At 38.2% G+C, this 20,614-nt stretch overlaps 1 protein-coding gene across 1 annotated transcript in view; it reads left to right on the forward strand.

Moving 5' to 3' along the window:
- nrg3a (neuregulin 3a) overlaps positions 1-20,614 on the forward strand; it is a 430,968-nt gene that overhangs the window by 42,720 nt on the left and 367,634 nt on the right. The gene's annotated exons all lie outside the window — the stretch shown is intronic.

Consider the following 20,614-nt stretch of genomic DNA (forward strand, 5'->3'; position numbering starts at 1 on the left):
TTGATCATTCTCTGTAAGATTAAGCTCAGCTATTGAACGGCGTATATTTTAAAGTAAAGGCTTTAAAACCAAGTTAGTACAAACGTCACTAATGTCACATAACTTTGCCGACATGTGGCCAACAGGAATGTTTTAATGTTCTTCGTTATTAAACATTTGCACATAAATAAGTGACATAATATTCAGTACTTAGTTTACTAAGTTACTCTTCGGGCGCCCCTCATCTGCCGTTTTTTTTCGGCAAAATTATCCACACCCACCGCCGCGCTATGCATTCTGGGATATGTTGGGCCACGAAGTCTACACCGCCACGTCCTTAAAATTCAGGGAAATGAAGGACGCATTTGAGGGCCGCATTTCGAGCAGCCTTCGAATTGGGACAGCCTTCGGCGCGCCACTGTGACGTAATCGGCCTTAAAATGCGGCCTATAAGGCTGCAGACCCTGAATTGGGATACAGCCATGGAGTGCACACATGGCCTAATGACATTCACCTGAAAGGAATTCCCTGATTATCCACTGTTAGTGGGGTAAACCATTAGATGAGAGCTGAGGGAGGGAGCGGGGCGAATGTTCAGTTTGATTTGATTTAGTTGGTTTGAATATCTTTTAACTGGGGGTTTGTTTCATAATCAAATAAGTGCAGTATTTCACTCTATATGTTTATTTGTAGCTGGAGTGTGTAGCAGGGATTCTCTCAAATTTTATTGGTGGTATGATCGGTGGCTATTTAAGTGGATGTTCATGTTCATGTTTTGATGTGCCGCTGGTAAGAGTGTTGAACCGTTGTGTCTGTAAGAGCAATGCAATCAGAGCTCTGGAGAATGACTCAAGTCCATTGCGGGGGGTGTTTCTGTCATCTGGTCCCCTTCACGTCAATTACCGGCCAAAGTAAGCAGTCAACACATTTAATCCATTCAAAATTGCAAAGGTTTAGTGCAAACATGTGGTTGTAGGTGTTTGTTTGTTTCTTTTACAAACATAATACAGTTTGACTGTATGTTTTAGAAAGATGTTTTTACCACTTTCTAATTGAAAGGAAAATGGTAATGGAAGCATTTAGAAGGACTTCGAGAGTGGAGCAGGTCAGTCTACAAAGAGTGTCCGCAGTGTGAGAACAGTGGCACGAAGTGGTAAATGTCATGTCGCTGCCAGCAGAGAGAGCAGAGGGAAGTGGAGGAGGTAGCGATAGAGGGAGGGTGATGAAGAGGAGGTGGAGGAAGTCTCATTATCTGCTAATCACACACTGAACTTGGAGGCGAAATATTTGAAACTTTCTTACCTTGTTACTGTGTTGGAACATCGCACCGTCTGTCAGCCACACGACTCCTAACTGTGCATGTACTCCAGCACTTATGAGCAGATTTGGATAAGTTGGTAGTTTTAAGTCAATGTTTGATGGAATTAAACTGCTTCCTCCAGCTTTTGTGCCTCTTTTATGTATTTTATAAAACGAATATAAAACAAATGGAGCCATGAAGCCATCAGAAATACAGCGGTAAGCATCAAAATTTTGCCTCCGCTCGGCTCAACATAAACAGAGCAGATTTTCCCATCCAAAGTGCCAAGTGTGGCACAGAGAGGTTAATCCAGCGCTTATGTAATTCTCGCATCATTTACTCAGTGGGGCATAATTATGCAATTCTGTCTTTGTGTGTCTGTGTGTGTGTTTGCATCTCTCTTATCAGTCAAACTATCATTATGGGAAAGATAATGATTTACTCAAATGTAAGATGGATAAAGATACAAAGTGCTTGATCGGCCCTGCTTTTATCGCTGTGTGCATCTAACTGCTGAGAAGCTTTTGATCATGTCAGCTTAATAACACAGTCCATCTTGGATAAGTTGCTAATATTACCTGCGTGTTTGTCTTTGTTGGTGGATGTACTCAGGTAGAAAGACGGAAACAGTGCTGTTAGGTTTTCTAAGCATATATTTAAATGATTTGATTGCCAAACTAGCCAACTACCCAAACCACCACAGTGTAGGTGGAGAACTACAGGTCAGGGCAGAAAATGTGAATTACATTTTAGTCTTTTTAAATGACACACTTTGTAGAAAAAATATATCTACAAAATATAACATAAATATAAAAAAACACATTTGTAATCATATACTGCATTATAATGTCCAAATTAAATAGAAACTTCATAAAATATTGTTATTTACATTTTTCACATCACCCAATTTTTCATATCAACCCAAGGCAAGTAATACTTCTACAGCTACATTGCTGCTTTAAAATTATGAATTGAAAAGATTGTTTAAGAATTGTTGCTGGAACTCTTCCAGCATTACTCAGACCAGATAAAGAGAGATGAGGAGGAAGATAAAAACCTTCTAAATACTCAGAGTAAGACCACCCTGAGCTGCTGGATGTGTGCACATAAGCTGTCTTCGAGGTGCTTAGAGAACTGAGGGAGGCCTATGGCAGCATTGTCAAGAGGGTGAGCAGGCTTTGTTTCAATGGACGATTAAACAGCTCTCCCTGCTTGTCCTTTGCTCCTCTCCAGCCTTCCGCTCCACCCGACAGCTCCTCAAGGTTGAGTTGTTTCAGTGCACCTCTTCACTGCAACCCAAACACTCCCTCTCCTTCGCTGTTTCACTTCCTGTCTCCCTCTGATCAAAAACCTCTGCTTTGTCTGAGACTTTTCAGAAATCTATTTAGCATTCTTTACAGTTTTCTTATTGTCAGATTAAGTGTCTGTGGAAATGATTTACTGGGTATTATTAAGTTCCAAAAAACATAAACCACTTTTTGTTGAATATTCATTTTGGTTGCGTGTTACATGGAAACACAACATGCTTATGTTGCTTTTAACTCAGTCGCATCATATCACGTTGAGTGTTTGATCAGTACAGTTTTCTTTTGAGTTGTAATGAGTGAAGGGCCAGCTGTGGTGTTCTGTAACATTTAGGGAGCTGTCCAGAGTGCTTAAACTCCACTGCAACTGCTTATTGGCTGTGTGCTGTCTCACCGCATGTTTCATCTGAAATAAGAGTAATGATGCGAGGGAGCTGTCCACACAGTGTGGTGCTGAACTTTAGCTATTAGGCAGGAAAAAACAGGACACACAGGCACAATGAAAGAAAAGGCTTTCATTTCATCAAGGCATTGATATTTATTAACCCTTTAGTTACAGAATCTTTAGTGATCTGTTAATATTGAAATGCCTGGGCTCAAAGTTCTGCTTTTAAATGGATGTTATACTGAAAACAGGGATATTGTTGGTGTGGATGTGTGCCCAAAATATATTTAAGCAAATTATTTCAGTGTTTCTTTGTTTCAGAAATTCTTCAGTGTATTCTATATGGGGTTATTGAAAATGTGTATATGTGCGTATGTGTATATACGTATGTATGGATCGATAGAAAGAAATATAAATATATATATATATATATATATATATATAGAGAGAGAGAGAGAGAGAGAGAGAGAGAGAGAGATAGATAGATAGATATAGAGATATAGATATAGATAGATATATATAGATATATATATATATATATATATATATATATATATATAGAGAGAGAGAGAGATAGATATATAGAGATAGATATATATAGATATAGAGATAGATATATAGAGATAGATATATATAGATATATATATATAGATATAGAGATAGATATATATAGATATATATATATAGATATAGAGATAGATATATATATATATACATATAGATATATATATATAGAGATAGATATATATATATACATATAGATATATATATATATACATATACATATAGATATATATATATATACATATACATATATATATATATACATATACATATATATATATATACATATATATATAGATATACATATAGATATATATATATACATATACATATATATATATATACATATACATATATATATAGATATATATACATATAGATATACATATAGATATACATATAGATATATACATATAGATATACATATAGATATATATATAGATATAGATATATAAGAATAATAATTTTTAAAAAAAAATACACGTGACATATAATGTAATTGCAAGGAGGTATTTCTGTAGTGTATAGATTTCTTGATAGTGGAAAAGGGGTGGGATTAAATAAGCTTATGCTTCTTCCTGCTCCTTTTTGAACATGAAAGTTATTTGTAGTTGTGGTTGCTCGTTCTTTTTGTTTTGCTTTGTTTATTTGTCTCTTTTAATTCTATGTTGTTGTACTTTTTTAACATGTTCAAAATAAAGATTCAATCAATCAATATATTCTTTAAAAATCATGGAAGACAACTTTAACAGGACGTGGACATCAAACAACCAAATTTTAGATGCAAACAAACAAAACAACATTTAAACAAAGCAAAAACAGCAAGAATTACAGTGCTGAATGTTTTAACAGATTCCATTCTTAGGAAATAATTAAGGACATTTGTAATCTTCACAAAAGCCACTTTTAGACTGAGTAAACACGTACAATGTTATTCTAGAGCCATATAAGCCAAGATGATAGAACTCTACATTTCCTATCTAGCTCATTAAACTTTGAAATAGGGCAAGCAACTCTTGTGTCATCAGCTACTTGATTAAAATTAGACTCAGTAATAATTGGAATCTATACTGAAGAGTGTGTTATACAGTTTTAACAGATGGAAATTAATGTCCTCAGTGACGCATTTACATCATTCCTTTGTTTCTGTTCACCCGGATTTTATGATATGCCTCTGATCTATAGCTGCGGACAAAAGGAAATTAAAAAAAAAAAAAAGAAATCAAACATTTACAGAGAAATTGTTATAATAACCACTGCTTGTAATGCCTGCTTGAATTAGTAGTTAAAAGTCAAACTAGCACCTTTTTAAAAAAAAACATGTATACACACTGTTCTATTGTTTATTTTTTTTATATATCTCTTTACCTCAGCGCTAACCCTGAGAGCTGCTGTTTGTTTAACATAATTTATGTGAAAATCTAAAAAGAGCTAAAGAAGGTAATTTATGATTAATTAAAGTCAGCTGAGTTAACACTGACCCATTTTAAATGTATTCATTTAATCAACCACCATGGAGGACTTAATGATTGAATTTTCTTGCATTAGGCCCACAAATATATTAATCATAGGATGAAAACCTCAACGACAGAAAGACCAAACTGCCGTCCATGAAAACCACCAAAACTGCTCTGTGCATTTCGTAGCGAAGCTTCTGAGGAAAAGAAAATGTGTGCCACATTTTTATATTCAGTGTCTGCAGTCACATGGGCTGAATGCGTGTAACTGTTCAGATATTGGTGGTCTGAATTGCACCTCTTATGATATGCATGTGTTTATTTTATTTATTTATTTTTACTTGTGTTGTTTATGTCTCCTTAGAAGTCAGCAGCTGAATACTTTTGCAGGCTCACCCCATTCACCAAAGTGCCCGTGCATGAGTTTTGTCCCCATTAAAACCACGATTATACTGAATGAGCTCAGTCCATTCAATAATTTGACTTGATGAAAGGCCCCTTGCCTATTCAATAATACCTGCCACGTCCTTCTCAGCATAGGTGTGACCAATTAGAGAGGATTGACGCTTTTATCCTCAATCCCTATGAGACAAGCTGTCGTAAATACAGCTAAGGCCTACCGACGGGGGTGTTTATCTGTCCTCTGAGGGGGAGAGAGGAAGACAGGAGGGGGGGGAGTTGTATCCTGGGTTAGCCAGAAAATTTGGATTTGCTGCTTGGTTGCTGTACTGAGCCTGGCTTCAGCTTAGAGTAAATGACTATTTAATCTGTTCAGTGTTGCAGGTAATTTCTCTCATTCACTCAGAGTAGCCCTGAACCAAAGTGGCTGAAGGCAAATCGATGGATCTTAGAAATACAGAAGAGCCTAAAACATGTTAGAATGAGACTGTGTCGGGTGTATGTACAGCAGAGTCTGGAGATTGATGGTGCAAAAGTGAAAATAAACACACAGGAAGACAATAGCAGAGAAGAACAGAGGTTATACTTTTTGCTTTTTTCACAACATTCAATCAGACCGTTTGGGATGACACATATGAATCATGGAAGTTTGTCCTAAGGCTAAGCACAGCTGAGTGAACATTTTGAAAAGAGTATGGGTTTCTTTTTTCTTCTTTTAGTCGATGTGTTTGCGTGCTCACAAACCTTTGCCCACATGTGAAAGGACAGATTCAACCAAGCGCCTGACTCCTAAAAGTGTTTAGCTGTTCACCTTCAAGGTGAGATTTTACTCTTACCTCATCCAAGGAGAAGAAGAGAGACCGAAAGAGAAGTTGTGGGAGAAAAGGAGGTTAGCGCTGAGTCTTTGACATGCTGCTGAAATATTGATGAAGTTGCAAAGTGGTGTTTCACTAATAGCCATCCTTTAGCATTTGCTGACAGGCCATTATAAGACCTGTTTCTTTTTCTCATTGGCTGTTTTCTCTTTCCCCCCTCCCTTTTCTGTCCCTTCTCTCTCTTACTTAACAGCTACAGCATAGTAATTATCTACTACAGCTGTTACGCTCTTTTCTAAAGACTGGGCATTTTCAAATCTGAAAGAAATCATCAGTAATGTAATGAGTTAAGTGATGGAAGTGTAAGTTTTTTTTTAAAGATGTGAAATCTAAACTTTGGTGCATCTAACCCTGTCTCTTACAAGACACACTTATAAGCTAATTTGATTTTCCAAGTACATTTTGTATCTAATGTAATTTCTGCCTGGATCATGTTTACTGGCAACGTCATTTTCCAGTCCAGGAATGGGAGGTATCAGAAGTCACAAGGAGGATCACATTCTGGGTCCCAAAAGGTTCAGCTCAGGGCCTAACAACAGTTGCCTATGAACTGCAGAGGAACATTTTCAATCAGCTAAATATGGTACGCAGAATCTCTTCCCCTATGAGACGAATACATTGTGCATGAGTACAGTGAGGGTACGTGAAGTATGATATATTCGTGCATGACTGTAAATGTAATAATTAATGTAAACTCCATTATCAGTGTACAAGGATTAACATGAGTTAGAATTTAATATATGCCTGAACTTCAGAACAATACATGCAATTATGTAACAACTGAGGTGTTTTAATTGTCGTTATTCATAAGATATTAACCATGTTCGTGTCTTCTCCATAGTCAACAGTTTGTAGGAGAAGCTGAAAATCAACTGCTGTCAAATTCCAAATGTTGCATTAATCATTATCAAAGCATAAATTCTTCATGCCTTTATCATGACATCATGCCTGTGACGCTGTAGATCAGGGGTGTCAAACTCAAATACACAGTGGGCCAAAATTCAAAACTGGATCAAAGTTGCGGGCTAACATTAATATTCATTGAAAAAAAATCTTCCTCCAAATATAAGAATGAATCTTTTCTTATGGACTCAAACAAGTTTTGCTGAAAAACTGAATATGGAACAAGCAAAGCTTAATACTAAACAATATATATAACTTAATGTTGCACACATGCAAAATCAAAATTCCAATTAAATAGCACATCGGTGGAATTCATTTCTTAAATAAAAAATGTATTTGCAGCCTTCTGAATTAAATTTTATCATTTTATCAAATTTTCATCATATTCTCCCACCTGTCCAGAAAGCTCCTGTTTTCTGCCTTTCTTTTTTCCATTTTGGGATGGCAGTATTTGCATGGTTGCTATGACTATGGTCAACAGAGGAGAGGGTGCTAATGGGTCCTGACTGACGGGCCAAAACACCAACAGAGAATTCTGGGAATTGTAGTATTAGCAGTACATGCACTGTATAATACCAGTAGGCCAGCTCTAATCGTAATTTTGTATGGCTTCGCGGGCCAAATGTAATTAGGCTGCGGGCCAGAGTTTGACACCTATGCTGTAGATGAAGTGGTGAATGGAATAAATGGTTAATGGAACACAAAGTTTAATATATCCTAATCTCTGTTTGGGGTAAAAATGGGGTAAAAAGAGCTGTAACTCACTGTCCGATGTCTGATTGTTCTTTTCTTTAATAGAAAAAACGACAACCATGTTGCAGAGACAAATATTCTCATATATATAAAGCAGTAAACAGTTTAAGAGATCACTAATAAACCGCAGCACAAGACTTGACAAGAGAGCAGTGCCTCTCCACTGTAGCCAGCGCAGTCAGTTCTAGTTTGAACAGAAACAATTACTTTATAGGGGAATGAGTGTGATTACATGGTGCCCTGAGAGACTCAACAAGCAATTACAAATCAGTAAATAATAATTATAATGGCAGCTTGGCTGAGAAGCTGTCTGCAGTGGAAGCAAAGACCTCCTGGTAACAGATACGAGGAATATCAAGCTAGATGCGCACGAACATGTGTTTAGCCATTTCTCTTTCTTTCCCTCCGTCTCACATCATCTCTCACACATAAGCAATCACTAAGCATGTATGTTAAATATGATCTGAAAATACCTGCATGCCTCTGAACTATCAGATAGTGTTTGAGTGCACACACACTTGTTTCTGTGCAGCATGCTGCATGTATTTCACTGTTAGTTACATTTCATTGCATCTATAGACTTGTGGGAATTATCATGCCTACTTTATACATTCTTATGTAACCATTTACTAAAATAACTCTTCTAGACAATTAAGCATTTCACTGGATAATGATGATGATGATGGATGACTTGTTACATTTTATATTCTACTGTTGTCAGTCATGGAAACGCCTGCTGTGTGGTTTATCACGTTAAAGGAGCTTATTATACATTCTTACAATATAAAGAATGGAAAAATAAAACGTTGCAATCCCAAGGACAGGCCATGGATTATATCAGCTATAATCTATCAGAGGGTAATCGTTTTAACTCTCTTTCAATATTGCCAAAGAGCAAATGAAACGGAGATAAGACATTTTTACCTGCTATTATGAGTACGTACGCTGAATTACTCTTTGCAAAAGATTGTTTTGACTGTTTTGTTGCACTCCTCCTTCAGCAGAAAATAATCAGAGCATGCTGTTCCCCAGTGTCTCACTCTATGTCACAGTTGGTTAAAAACAAAATCATAGTACAGCAGGCTGCCTTGAGAAAGGCAACCTTGTTTAATTCCTCTTTGTTCTGGTTCTGTTATGCATGTCTGACAATAAGCCAGAAAGAAATGGCCATTAAGACCATTTCATGTATTTTTTTCCCCAAAATTATCCCGTTGGTTAAATGTGCTGTTGTTCGGTTTGTTCATCTAAGAGACTAAAATGTGAAAAGCTCTGCTTCACCTAATTGACTGCAATAGTCAGGTCAGTGAAAAATATGCAGTTTGCTTGAATGGTGTTTCTATGACGATTAATCGTGATGTTAAAATGTGTCTCGGGTGATTGGACCACAAATCTATGACCAAGATACGCTGCCATTTCTTTGTGCCTCCAGGGCATCCGGCTAGCCACCCATCACTTCTGCTAGAATGTTAAAAGGCCGTCTGTCACCAGTCAAGCAACACATTTGTCTAGCGAGGGCTAGCAGCCATGTGATAGACTAGCAGCCTGTTGAGACTGTACCCCACCTCTCAACCTCTGACAGCTCCCTCCTAATGGTAAACAAGGTCTGTGCACTGTTCAACTATGCAACCATTTAGATATTTTCTATCTATCGCATAGAGCAGGTTCGTGTCATGAACAAGCTACCAAATTGTGGTCTATAAATATCAGTTTGTTTTATTCTGTTGACCCTTTTTTTCAGGAATATGTATGATCCATTCTGAACAGTCCAAAGTTGGTGGAAATATTGTTCCCTGAAATCATCAACATTTTTAGAGTTTAGCAGTTAGTAGAATCACGATGATGACCCTGCACGTCCAATTTATTCCTGCAGGTTTCCCAAAGTGGCTCAGCTATTGCCTCGCTAGCTCACATCGATGTTAAAAGGCACTGAAGCTGCCTGAAAGCATTCAGTTCTGTTTTTTCCTTCTCTTTTCTTTTTTAATGGAATTCAGCTACAGTATATTTTATAAACTTCAGTAGCTCACTACAGAGTGATTTATCACATAGGTAATAGTATGCCAGCACTATTTGAAAACACATTGTAGGGATAACAGTCAGCTAACATATTATAACAAATGTTAAGCTGCCAAGCAAGTGCTTATGCCTGTACATCTGTGCTGACTCGGACTGGGAAAGGCTACGGCCTTTTGACCTCAGCTTATGGTGGCAAATTCTGATTATTCAGAGTTCTGGAGAAGAAAGGTGGTTACAACATCGTCCATCGCCAACCTTAAACTGGAAAGGTCAACATTTTGAATGGAATTGAATTGTAGCCGAAAATGAAAAAGTACGTGTACAGGGAACCAAACTGTGGTCACAAGTTTTCAATTCAATTTTATTTATATAGCGCCAAATCACAACAAAAGTCGCCTCAAGGCGCTTCATAGATACAGAGAAAAACCCAACAATCATATGACCCCCTATGAGCAAGCACTTTGGCGACAGTGGGAAGGAAAAACTCCCTTTTAACAGGAAGAAACCTCCGGCAGAACCAGGCTCAGGGAGGGGCGGGGCCATCTGCTGTGATTGGTTGGGGTGAGAGAAGGAAGACAGGACAAAAGACATGCTGTGGAAGAGAGACAGAGGTTAATAACAGGCTTTTCAGTGAGTTTTTTGGACATCCTGCTGTCCTACGATCTTCTCTAAAAGGCATAGCTACATTAATTCATCCAGCCAAGTTGGCTGCTGAACTGATGGGCTGTAAAAGAAGTGTGTCGGAAAGAAATGCAGAAGCTTTGAGGGCAAAAAAAAGAAGAAACCGAACATATATTTAAAATTCCATAAGACACCATCCATTATTATTGCATGAAGAAAGAAGGCGATAAGGGATTTGGGGCTTTAGATAATTCAGTTTGAAGTGTGGTGTCTATATAGAGTCTTTTATGCAATGTAAGGAGAGTCCTAATATTGCATCAGTACCAAACTTTATGCTAAAATTGAGTGTCAAACAAGGTGCACACTTCTCAAAGCAGACATGATTCAAATCCACAAAAGACTCCTACTGCTTAAAGGTGGGTGCAGGTTTGTCCTTGAAGAAATCACCTCTGTCAGGAGAGAAACATTTACCACATAAAGGTGATCATTCAGCACAACAGAGACTGGAGATTTTCCTACTATAGTGTCAGTGATTTCCTTGTAATTGGTCCACCAATTTATATTCTCCACCTACCCCAGAATTAAGCATAACACCATGTGAAGCCAAACGAATGCTATATTCTGTTCTGAGAGCTCAAGCTGCGTTCACTTTTACGCATCCTGAGAAGCCAGGAGGGAAGTAGGGGAGAAAAGGTATATGCATAAAGCACTGATAATGATGAGGAGTAACACAGAAGGCAATATGATTTAAAAAAAGAGAATGCAGAGGAAGCGAGAAAATATCCTGTAAGGTCTATTTAACTAGGTCATCGAAGTCTTCGTCTTCACTGGCCTCCTTCTCTCACTGCCTCCCTCCCCTTTTCTCTCTCTCAATTCCCCATCTCCCCATATTGTTCATCCACTGCCCGTGTAGCCCGCTGCCTATTGCCATCTACTTCTGCTAGCCTGGATGCTAATGGCTGGCCATGAAAGTTTAAACACCCCGAATGGCTCAATAATTTAATAATTATCACTCAGCAGATGGACAGCAAGCACCTCCTCCCAGCCTCTTTGGTTTCTCTAACAAGAGGAAAAACACATCGCCAACTCGGGAAGATTTTGAGAGTTTATTAAAAATATAAAACTAAGCATGACATGAAATCTGTCCGAGGCGCTTTACAGTGTGTAAACTGAGCATCCCTGTTGTAGGAAAAAGAAGGATGAGATCCCCAAACAGAATGCTCTTTTTACTTTTCATGAGGAAATTTGGCGTACATAACTTACACACATTCAGGAAAAAAATGCATTTTATTTACTTTCAATAAATGTGCGTATTATGACCTTAATCTAGTCCCCACAGCAGCTGTAAACTTCCAAATAATTATATGCTCCTTGAATGCCCAGTGGTCTACAGCAGAAACCTTTTGTCCGTCGTATCTTCGCTCTGTTAACTGCGTTTTCTTTATCACATAAACTTGCAATTATGTTTCACCTGGGGACTTAAATAACAAAGCAAGCATAACTGGGCAGGCAAAAAAAAACTGCCTCAAAGAAGAGTTTCTGGTGAAAAAGCATTAAGGGCTTGCATGTTCATTGCAATATCTAAGAATGCACCTCAAACACTGCAACTGCTTCCAGCGCTGACACACTGGTGTGTCATTCTCAAAGACAACCAAGGAAATTACAGTATACGCCACAACTAATGGTTTTAAAAGTGACTGAAAACTCCCATTGTTACACTAGCATTCAACAGAAATTGGTGGTAATGGAGCAGTGACAGTTGAGTCTCTGATAGAATAGGTACTAAAACATTGCTCAAGCTGCAGCCGATGTGTCACCAAGGAATCTACGCTGATAGATTTCAGGGAAAGGGAGCACACAAATAGCTCTGCCTTTTTAGAGAAAATCGTAGGACAGCAGGATGTTGTGAGTCATGCCTCACAAATGTTTGTGCACGAGAGTATTCCTGGTTTTGCATGTCCTCCCTCTTTTTCCCTTTCCATCTTTTCCTCTATGATGTGTGAAGGCCAGCGGGTTCCAGTCTTAATTACTGATGAGGAATGGGGAGCCCGGACACCTGGCCTTACCTCTCGCCGTAGTTCACTCTGGGATCATTTCTCGGTCGATGGTACGGCACGACTGTACCGTCCATCCACAAATAGAGTGCTTGTGTGTTTGGTGTGTATGTGTGCATTTGTGTGTGTTGTAGCTTACTACCTGACACCTAAGGTTGTCAGGTAGTAAGCTCTCCTGGGTCTTCTGATACGAGTCTGCTTGCTTCAGCACCAGTATTCCCACAGCCTTCTGTAGCTAGGGGGCCAAGTCAGCAACACAAACAATAACACCAAAGACAGTGTGGCACATGGTAGAACACATACCTTAATTAACCCTCTGTAGACCATATAATGCACCCTCTGGTTGTCGGATAATTTCTTCTTATTAGCCCAGTGATATTCGGCTCGTGTGCTTACATGTAGGTTTGGAAAGCAACATTTCGATGATCCCGTGTAATGCTGATATTACTGTCATTGCATATGATTTATTATTCCTCTGCTGGTGGTAAACTTCCACCCGACCCATAGCTTTTGATCGGATCAACACAAAAATGCAGCAATTCTTTTTTTTAAAAGGGAAATTCAAATAATTACAGGGGTCCTCAATATTCAAGGCTTGATAATCTGGATATTCAAGTCAGGTAGAAAAGTAAGAACATAATAATATTAATAATAATAATAATAATAATAATAATAATAATAATATTAATAAAAATAATAATAGTATTATTCATATTATTATTATTATTCATATTATTCATATTATTATTATTATTATTAATAATAATAATAATAATATTAATAATAATAATAATAATAATAATAATAATAATTATTATTATTATTATTATTATTATTATATATAATATAATATATTATTATATTATATATTATTAATATAATAATAATAATAATAATAATAATAATTTTTGAAGCACTGATGCCTGTCACCCATAAGAGTTGCAACTGTAACATGTCGGTGTATATCAGGGAGTCGAGATAAAGATAGTGAGCCTGAAAGAGAGAAAACAAATTATGGATGTTATCATAACACTGTTGTGTGTTGGCCTTTTACTACAGATATATGAAATCTTTTTTGGAGGTGTACAGGTATCCCATAATAAACAGCTGGAACAGTGCCATCCTTTTTATTATTTTGCATAACCTACTTTTTGTGGCCACTTGTTTAATATGCTGTCATTTGTATGACACAGATATAATAAAGTCAGATTAAGGGGGGAAATTAATTACGTGCCATGTGAGTAACTCAAACCTTATTTATGATATTATCTATTATCTGTGATAGTGACGATATTTCCTTTTTGATAACTTAAAGCTAAAGGTTAAATTTCACTTCGATTGCGCTGCTGGACATCCTACAGTAGCTTTAATCTGAACATATTTTCCCTCTTGTGATGTCTGCTTCGATTGCACTTTCATGTTTGACCCCCCTTCTTCTCTCCTCCTAGTCTCTTTATGTCTGTCTTGTGTTGTCTCATCACAGCGCAAAACTGCAGATGTGCAAGATTTTAAACGTTTCCCTCAACTCAAACTTCTGTCCAATTACTGTTGGTCTTTTTGACGACTTCAGCTTTATCCATCTCAGGACGTTTAGCTCTCCACTGCCTTTTTTTTCCAATTCTGCATTTCCCTCATCTATTCCATTTTTTTTTCCTCATTCTCTTACCTCTCCCGTACTTATCTGCCTTACCTTCTGATAACCCTTTTCTCTTTTCCTCACTGCTGTGACTTCCAACGCTCCCCCCTCTTCTCCCTCTCAGTCCTTCTATCGTCATTCATCTCATATCATGCTAGCCCGGGTTGTGGTGTGGCATGCTGTCTATTGAATAGTTATCAGAGTGTGTCTCCTCTCAGCTGTGGGTGTGAATGCTGAACATGGAGTTATGCAGGCAGAGAGGGCTCTGTGAGAAGAAATGGGTGGGGGTTAGGTTCGAGGGGACAGTGCTGCAAGCTATAGGAGATGGATGGAGGGTATCAGGGGCTTGACTGACAAGGCAAATGGTAATAAATGACTCTCATGCCTGCTGACAAATGAACACACGGGGCTAGGAATAGAACCAATCACTGCAGATAAACACTGACATGACACGCGGTTTGTGTGGTCTCCTCTAATGTGGCCCACTTTTCTGTACTTTAACCAGAAAATACTGCAATAATTTGCTCTTTAAGTTTTATGGAGTCACTTTTTGGTCAGATCACAATTGAAAGTCTGTGGTTAGGATGTGAATTTGTGTGTGCATGTACCGGATTGTGTAATGCTCAAAGAGGCATTGATGTGATGGATGGACTTGTGTGCTGCTCCACTGGGGCCATTAGTCAGCTAGAGAGCGGGGATGGCCACCTGGGTGTGATGCACCATGCTGGAGGTTGAAGGCCAGGACAGACAGTTCCCACTGCCTCTGTGTGTTAGTGCTACATGTTGTGTTCTTGTATCCTTGAGTATGTGTAACCATATGTTTGTTTAAGAGATGGATTCTACAATTCATATGCTTGCATTGCTTCAGTTGGGAAGAAGGTTGCATAACAGATATTAATCAGAACAGGATACAATAGTTGCACATTGTCTTAATTTACATATGTAACAATGTGTGATTGTTATTGCAATAAATCCAGTGGAACTAAACACTGGACAGTGAAAGAATTGTAAAATAACTGTGCAAACTGGTTTTCCTTCTTTCTCTGTAAATCGGTGTTAACCCTTTAAAGCCGGTCGGAGCAGCACGCTCCGTTTTGCGTAACTATTTTTAAATCCCGGTAGCTCTGCAACCACGTAAGCTAGCGCAATAAGTTTTTTTTGCATATGAAACCAGAGGAGTTGTACTTACATCTTATGCCATCAGCTTGTCCTCGGTCACAGTTTCCTTCCACATATAGCTTTGCAAAAACTGCATAAAAAGCACTTGCAGCAACAAAAACATAATATTCCAGATCAGCTGTTTGTAACACTTCCTTGTCCATCAGCGCGAACTATCGCATGTCCGCCATGACCTGCCCGAAACCGGAAGTGACGTAATTTGCGGAAATGCAGTTGTTGTTTTTTTTTACCATCAGGGCCTCATGAGCTTATACTGGTGTTTTTAAAAGTTATGTTTGACTTTATGACTTTCTGTGTTGTTTCTGGGATGCTTAGGACTCATATTGCACTGCTGGAAATAGTTTATTTTGATGCAGATGCTGCTTTTTTGCAAATTTGCATTATAATATTTATTTTCGTTTTTCCTGCAGTGTATAAAAATTGCTGTATTTCAAAAATAAAACTATGAAGACACTCAAAATAAATTTCCTGTGGTGGGAAACTATTTTGTGCAACTTTTTTGTATTTACAGTTTTGAGGGATAAGCCTCTTAAATTTCTCTAACTAGAAATATATGTTAAAAAAACAAAAACGATTTTCAATTTTTTTGTAGTTTATTGCACCTTTTTGCAATTTACGTAATTACTATGCACTTAATGCAGACATATTATTAAAATTTGGGCTATAATGGTTGTATTGATGTATATCAACTTGAAATGCTCCCAAAAATGGCTCCACAGCATGTAAAAATATAATATAAGATCTGGTGCATTTGCTTCTATGGTAGGTCTTAAAGGGTTAATGCAGGGGTCTCTCTTTTACATGATTGCTATCATCAGTCTTTGTGAGGAAAAAAATTAAGCACAAAATTTCAGTTTGTTATCCAAATTGTTCTTTTGATATGTACTGTGTGTATAGATAAATGTAGCTGACTATCAACATTCAGCAATATTCTGAATAAATCAGTGAAAATGTGCTAAAGCTTCTTATAAAACACTAACAAAATACTAGTTGGATGACTTTGATTTGGTAGATTTTTAAGTATTTCAAAAATAGAGGTAATTGATCCTCTTTGTAATGATTTCTGATATAAATTATTCAAGCATTTCCCTAAGTATCATGTCATAAATTCTAAAAAGTTCTGTGTTTACAAAGTTTGTAAGACTTTGTCATTTCAATGTGGGTTACAAACAAACTGTATGCCATTTCTTTTGTAATATTACCTTTAAGTATCAAATTGGAAAAAGTAAACAACATAACAAAGATATGGTTATTATATTTTATCACAGGTTATTCTGACACTGTTATTATTCTCAGTAGACGGAGTATGTGGATTCATATAACGAGCTGAACACAGCTCCTTGAAATGCACGCTGTTATAAGAAAACCAAATCAGTCACCCTTTAACATCAGCTGACCTCGTCCATGTCTTCGGTCTGTAAATCCACGCTCACCTCTAAACCAAAACCTTTTAGCTGGCCAGACAGTAGACTTCACATCAGCAGCACCTTGGCCGCTGCTCTATTATATCTGCTCACATGGGCACATACAGGTTTGCTCTAGACTTTAAACATGCAATCACATGTGGCCAATCACATGGACGTATACGCAGATATCATGGGAGGAAAACAAAAATTTCAATTACCCGCACTGTCGGTTTGGTTGCCTGCTTGAGTAACGCTGTTTGGGTTGATGGCAGGACATTGCAGTAACAAGCCTCTCTACTGTTACTTCAAGCCTGCACTGAGGCTCCTTCACTCTTTCAAAGCACTAGACCCACAGCTGCTGACATGTGGATGTGCTGGCAGTCACCAGAGACGGCAACAAAGTTTGCAAGCTTTAGATTAGAGAATCTGAGAGCTGAACTGTACAATTTAAAAGATTGGCTGCTGTAGCAACCTAGAGAGCAAAAAATGTATAAATATCATTTAATCAAAAAGAATTACGTAAGTTTTTCTTCTTCATTCTTTTATTTACCCTCAAGTATGTACTTCTTTCCAAAACTAGGTAACTTAGTACTATTTACTGAGTACAGTTGAAGCTATCTATTTAGTTTTCAGTTTTCAGTTTTATTTGTCATATGCAAGTTAGCACAGGGTCAACATTGCAATGAAATGTGTTTGACGAGCAGCAGTCACTCAGCAGCATGATACAGTAGGAGAAAATATAATAAAATGAGCCTGTTCTCACTCCCGAGGCGTAACATGCGACGTTTTGTCACGTCCCGCAGCGTTCCTGAGGAACGCGAAAGGAGACCTTCGGCGTTCTTATGGTACGTGGCAGGTTATGGCCGAAATCCAGTGCAATGACGCTCCCGCGGTAATAGACGTTCCAGCCCTGTATTCCAGCCCTAAACCTAACCTTATCCCTAGCCCAACCTTTTTCCTGATCTTAACCAGGACTTTAATTATGTTAAATAGCGTGTTTCTACGCGATTTGAAGAAAAAGAGCGAACATGTGTAGATTGAGTCCATAGGGTTCTCGTATTTCCTCATTTTTCCGAGGTCGTCATTCAGGAACGTGGTGGGTAGCCGAAAACGTAATATGTTGACGATTTGTCACCTAGCGTAAAATGTTACGCTTTGGGAGTGAGAACGTGTTGAATAAAATATAATAAAATAAAATAAAATATAAAAATAGTAAGGAGCAAAATATTAGAGAGACATGGTAAAAGAGAAAAGATGACTAAATATATATGTATCTATAAATATAAATATGTACACTAGTGATTAAATAAGAAAATCTTGAAAAGAAATATGACGGGAGGGCAGATGGGATATTGCACAGGAACGAGCAGCAGAAAATTACAGTATTGCACTTTTAAATATAAATATCAATGACAATAAAGTGAAGTGACCAGTGCAGATTAAACAGAGTACTTGTGAAGCTGCAGGTGCTTCTGAGTGCATCCTGTGTTGTGTTTAAGTGTTGTGGTTGAGGTGTCGTATGGCTTGGTGGTAAAAACAGTTTTTAAGTCTTGTTTACTGTTATTTACTGTTTTTATACTATTTTATGTCTTCTACAAGTATTTTTTTATAATAAATAATAATGGATTGCATTTATATAGCGGTTTTCGGGGCCCTCAAAGCGCTTTAATTCCACTATTCATTCACTCTCACATTCACACACTGGTGGAGGCAGCTACAGTTGTAGCCACAGCTGCCCTGGGGCAGACTGATAGAGGCGAGGCTGCCATATCGCACCATCGGCCCCTCTGGCCAACACCAGTAGGCGGTAGGTGAAGTGTCTTGCCCAAGGACACAACAACCGAGACTGTCCGAGCCGGGGCTCGAACCGGCAACCTTTTGGTTACAAGACGAACTGCCAACTCTTTGAGCTGCAAACTGCGTTGCATCCCGCTCCCATCTCAGTTCCTCCTTTTCAAGCACTCTTTAATCAATAATCGAGTGCAGTCATCCTCGTTTCTGTTTCTTTGGTTTTATTTTAGCCGAAGGTATCTGTGTTGCCGAGGTGCCCGGGCGTTTTTGTTTTGCTCCGAGTATCGGTACCTGCTTATAGTGTTTCATTTCACTCGCCTATGAATTTGCCTCCTTTCTGAGCTGAAAATCAGATTATTACATGGCCCAAATCCTAAAGTTGTAAATATGTATGACCTGACATAATGAGGTAGTAGAGCTCGGAGCAGTTTCTTCTAAAACCAATATCTCTCCTGTTTTATGTTTCAACAAATTGCAAAACACAGGTTGTCTCTGACCCCCACCGCAAACACATGCACAGGCACACATCCACCCACACGCACGCACACATTCATGAACAATAGGAATAAAATGCAGGAACTGCTGTTCTTCAAAAAACATTCACATATAGCTTTGACTCCTCCGTTTGTAGGAACGCACTCGGCTCTCTGTGGACCGTGCTGGTGAGAAACGGTCATGCAACAACGAGCCAGTGAAAGACACCAACACAGAGTGAAAGGATCAGATGAACAGGAGAGAGTGAGAAAGACAAAACCAGGCAGACGCAGAGCAAAGCTCCTTTGTGGAGGGGGAGCTTTAACTAAAACCCAAATGACTTCTGATGCCCCATATCGCTGTTCTACATAAACACACCCCCACACACACAGACACACAAAGATCTGCATGTGAAAACACACACTGACACCCATCCGCCCACGTATACACTCCTATCGCTGCCACACATGAGTAACCCAGATGTGCTTCCCACGTACATCTCTTCTCTGCACCCCTCCCGCAGTGAGAATAAAGAGGACAAGAAGAACAGAGCGCACTGCATAGACAGGAAGAAAATGAGCGAACTGAGCTTTCCTGATACAGTAAGACAGCGAAAGAGTGGAAGGACCCAGAACACAAGCAGAGAAGACGGAGTAAGGGGCGGGCAATAGAGACAGTAGTGATGCGTCCCAATAGGACAAAAAAAGAAGAGGGAAGCACAGAGGAACAGTGACTCACACTAACACATGAGAGAGGACACGGGGAGAGGAGTTCAATAATATATGTTTGGGAATCCCCTTCATGCTTTGTTGAGCCAACTCCATAGTGTTAGATGCTGAGTACGAAAAGATTTCAGGCGTCCAAAATCTTTGAAGTAGGGTTTTAAATAGGCCTTTTTACATATATGTGCATGTCAGTAAGATCTCACCTGGAAACAAATGCTGTTGTTGGTTGTATCCACTTATGTTCATAGATGTAAAGGCAAAAATGCTATTGGTGATGAGTGTGAGCAGCCGTATGTAATATTAGATTATGCTTCCTTCTTTTGGCCTCTCAATAAAGGTCTCATTAAAGGTCAGTACTTCCATGATTGCTTGCTAAGTTGCATGCAAAGTTGCACACTTGAAACAAAGTTCAGCCATCCGAGAAAGAATCGGACTAAATTTTTAAAATTCCTTCAATTTTAAGGAAAGATATTAAAAAAAAATGTGAGACTGTTTTCTGAATCAGGACAAGAACAAAAAGTCCAACTTTTAGTATCCAAGTTCCCAAATTGCTAAATCTGAAAATACTTAAATCATATCACAGGTATCAAGAGAAAGGAGTATTGCATATAACGTAGAGTCAGGAAATACAAAAACCTTTCCCGTAGTGTGGTCGGGAAAATGACAAATTTATGAATAAACTGAATTTCTTTCAAATAAAAGTTTGATTAAGTCAGAAGAATATTGCTAGAAGATAAAACATGATTCCAGCTGACGATTTATTAGATGTTATAGATGTAAAGGCAAAAATGCTATT

The sequence above is a fragment of the Neolamprologus multifasciatus genome, chromosome 13 (genome assembly GCF_963576455.1).
Source record: "Neolamprologus multifasciatus chromosome 13, fNeoMul1.2, whole genome shotgun sequence".
Classification (NCBI taxonomy): Eukaryota; Metazoa; Chordata; class Actinopteri; order Cichliformes; family Cichlidae; genus Neolamprologus; species Neolamprologus multifasciatus.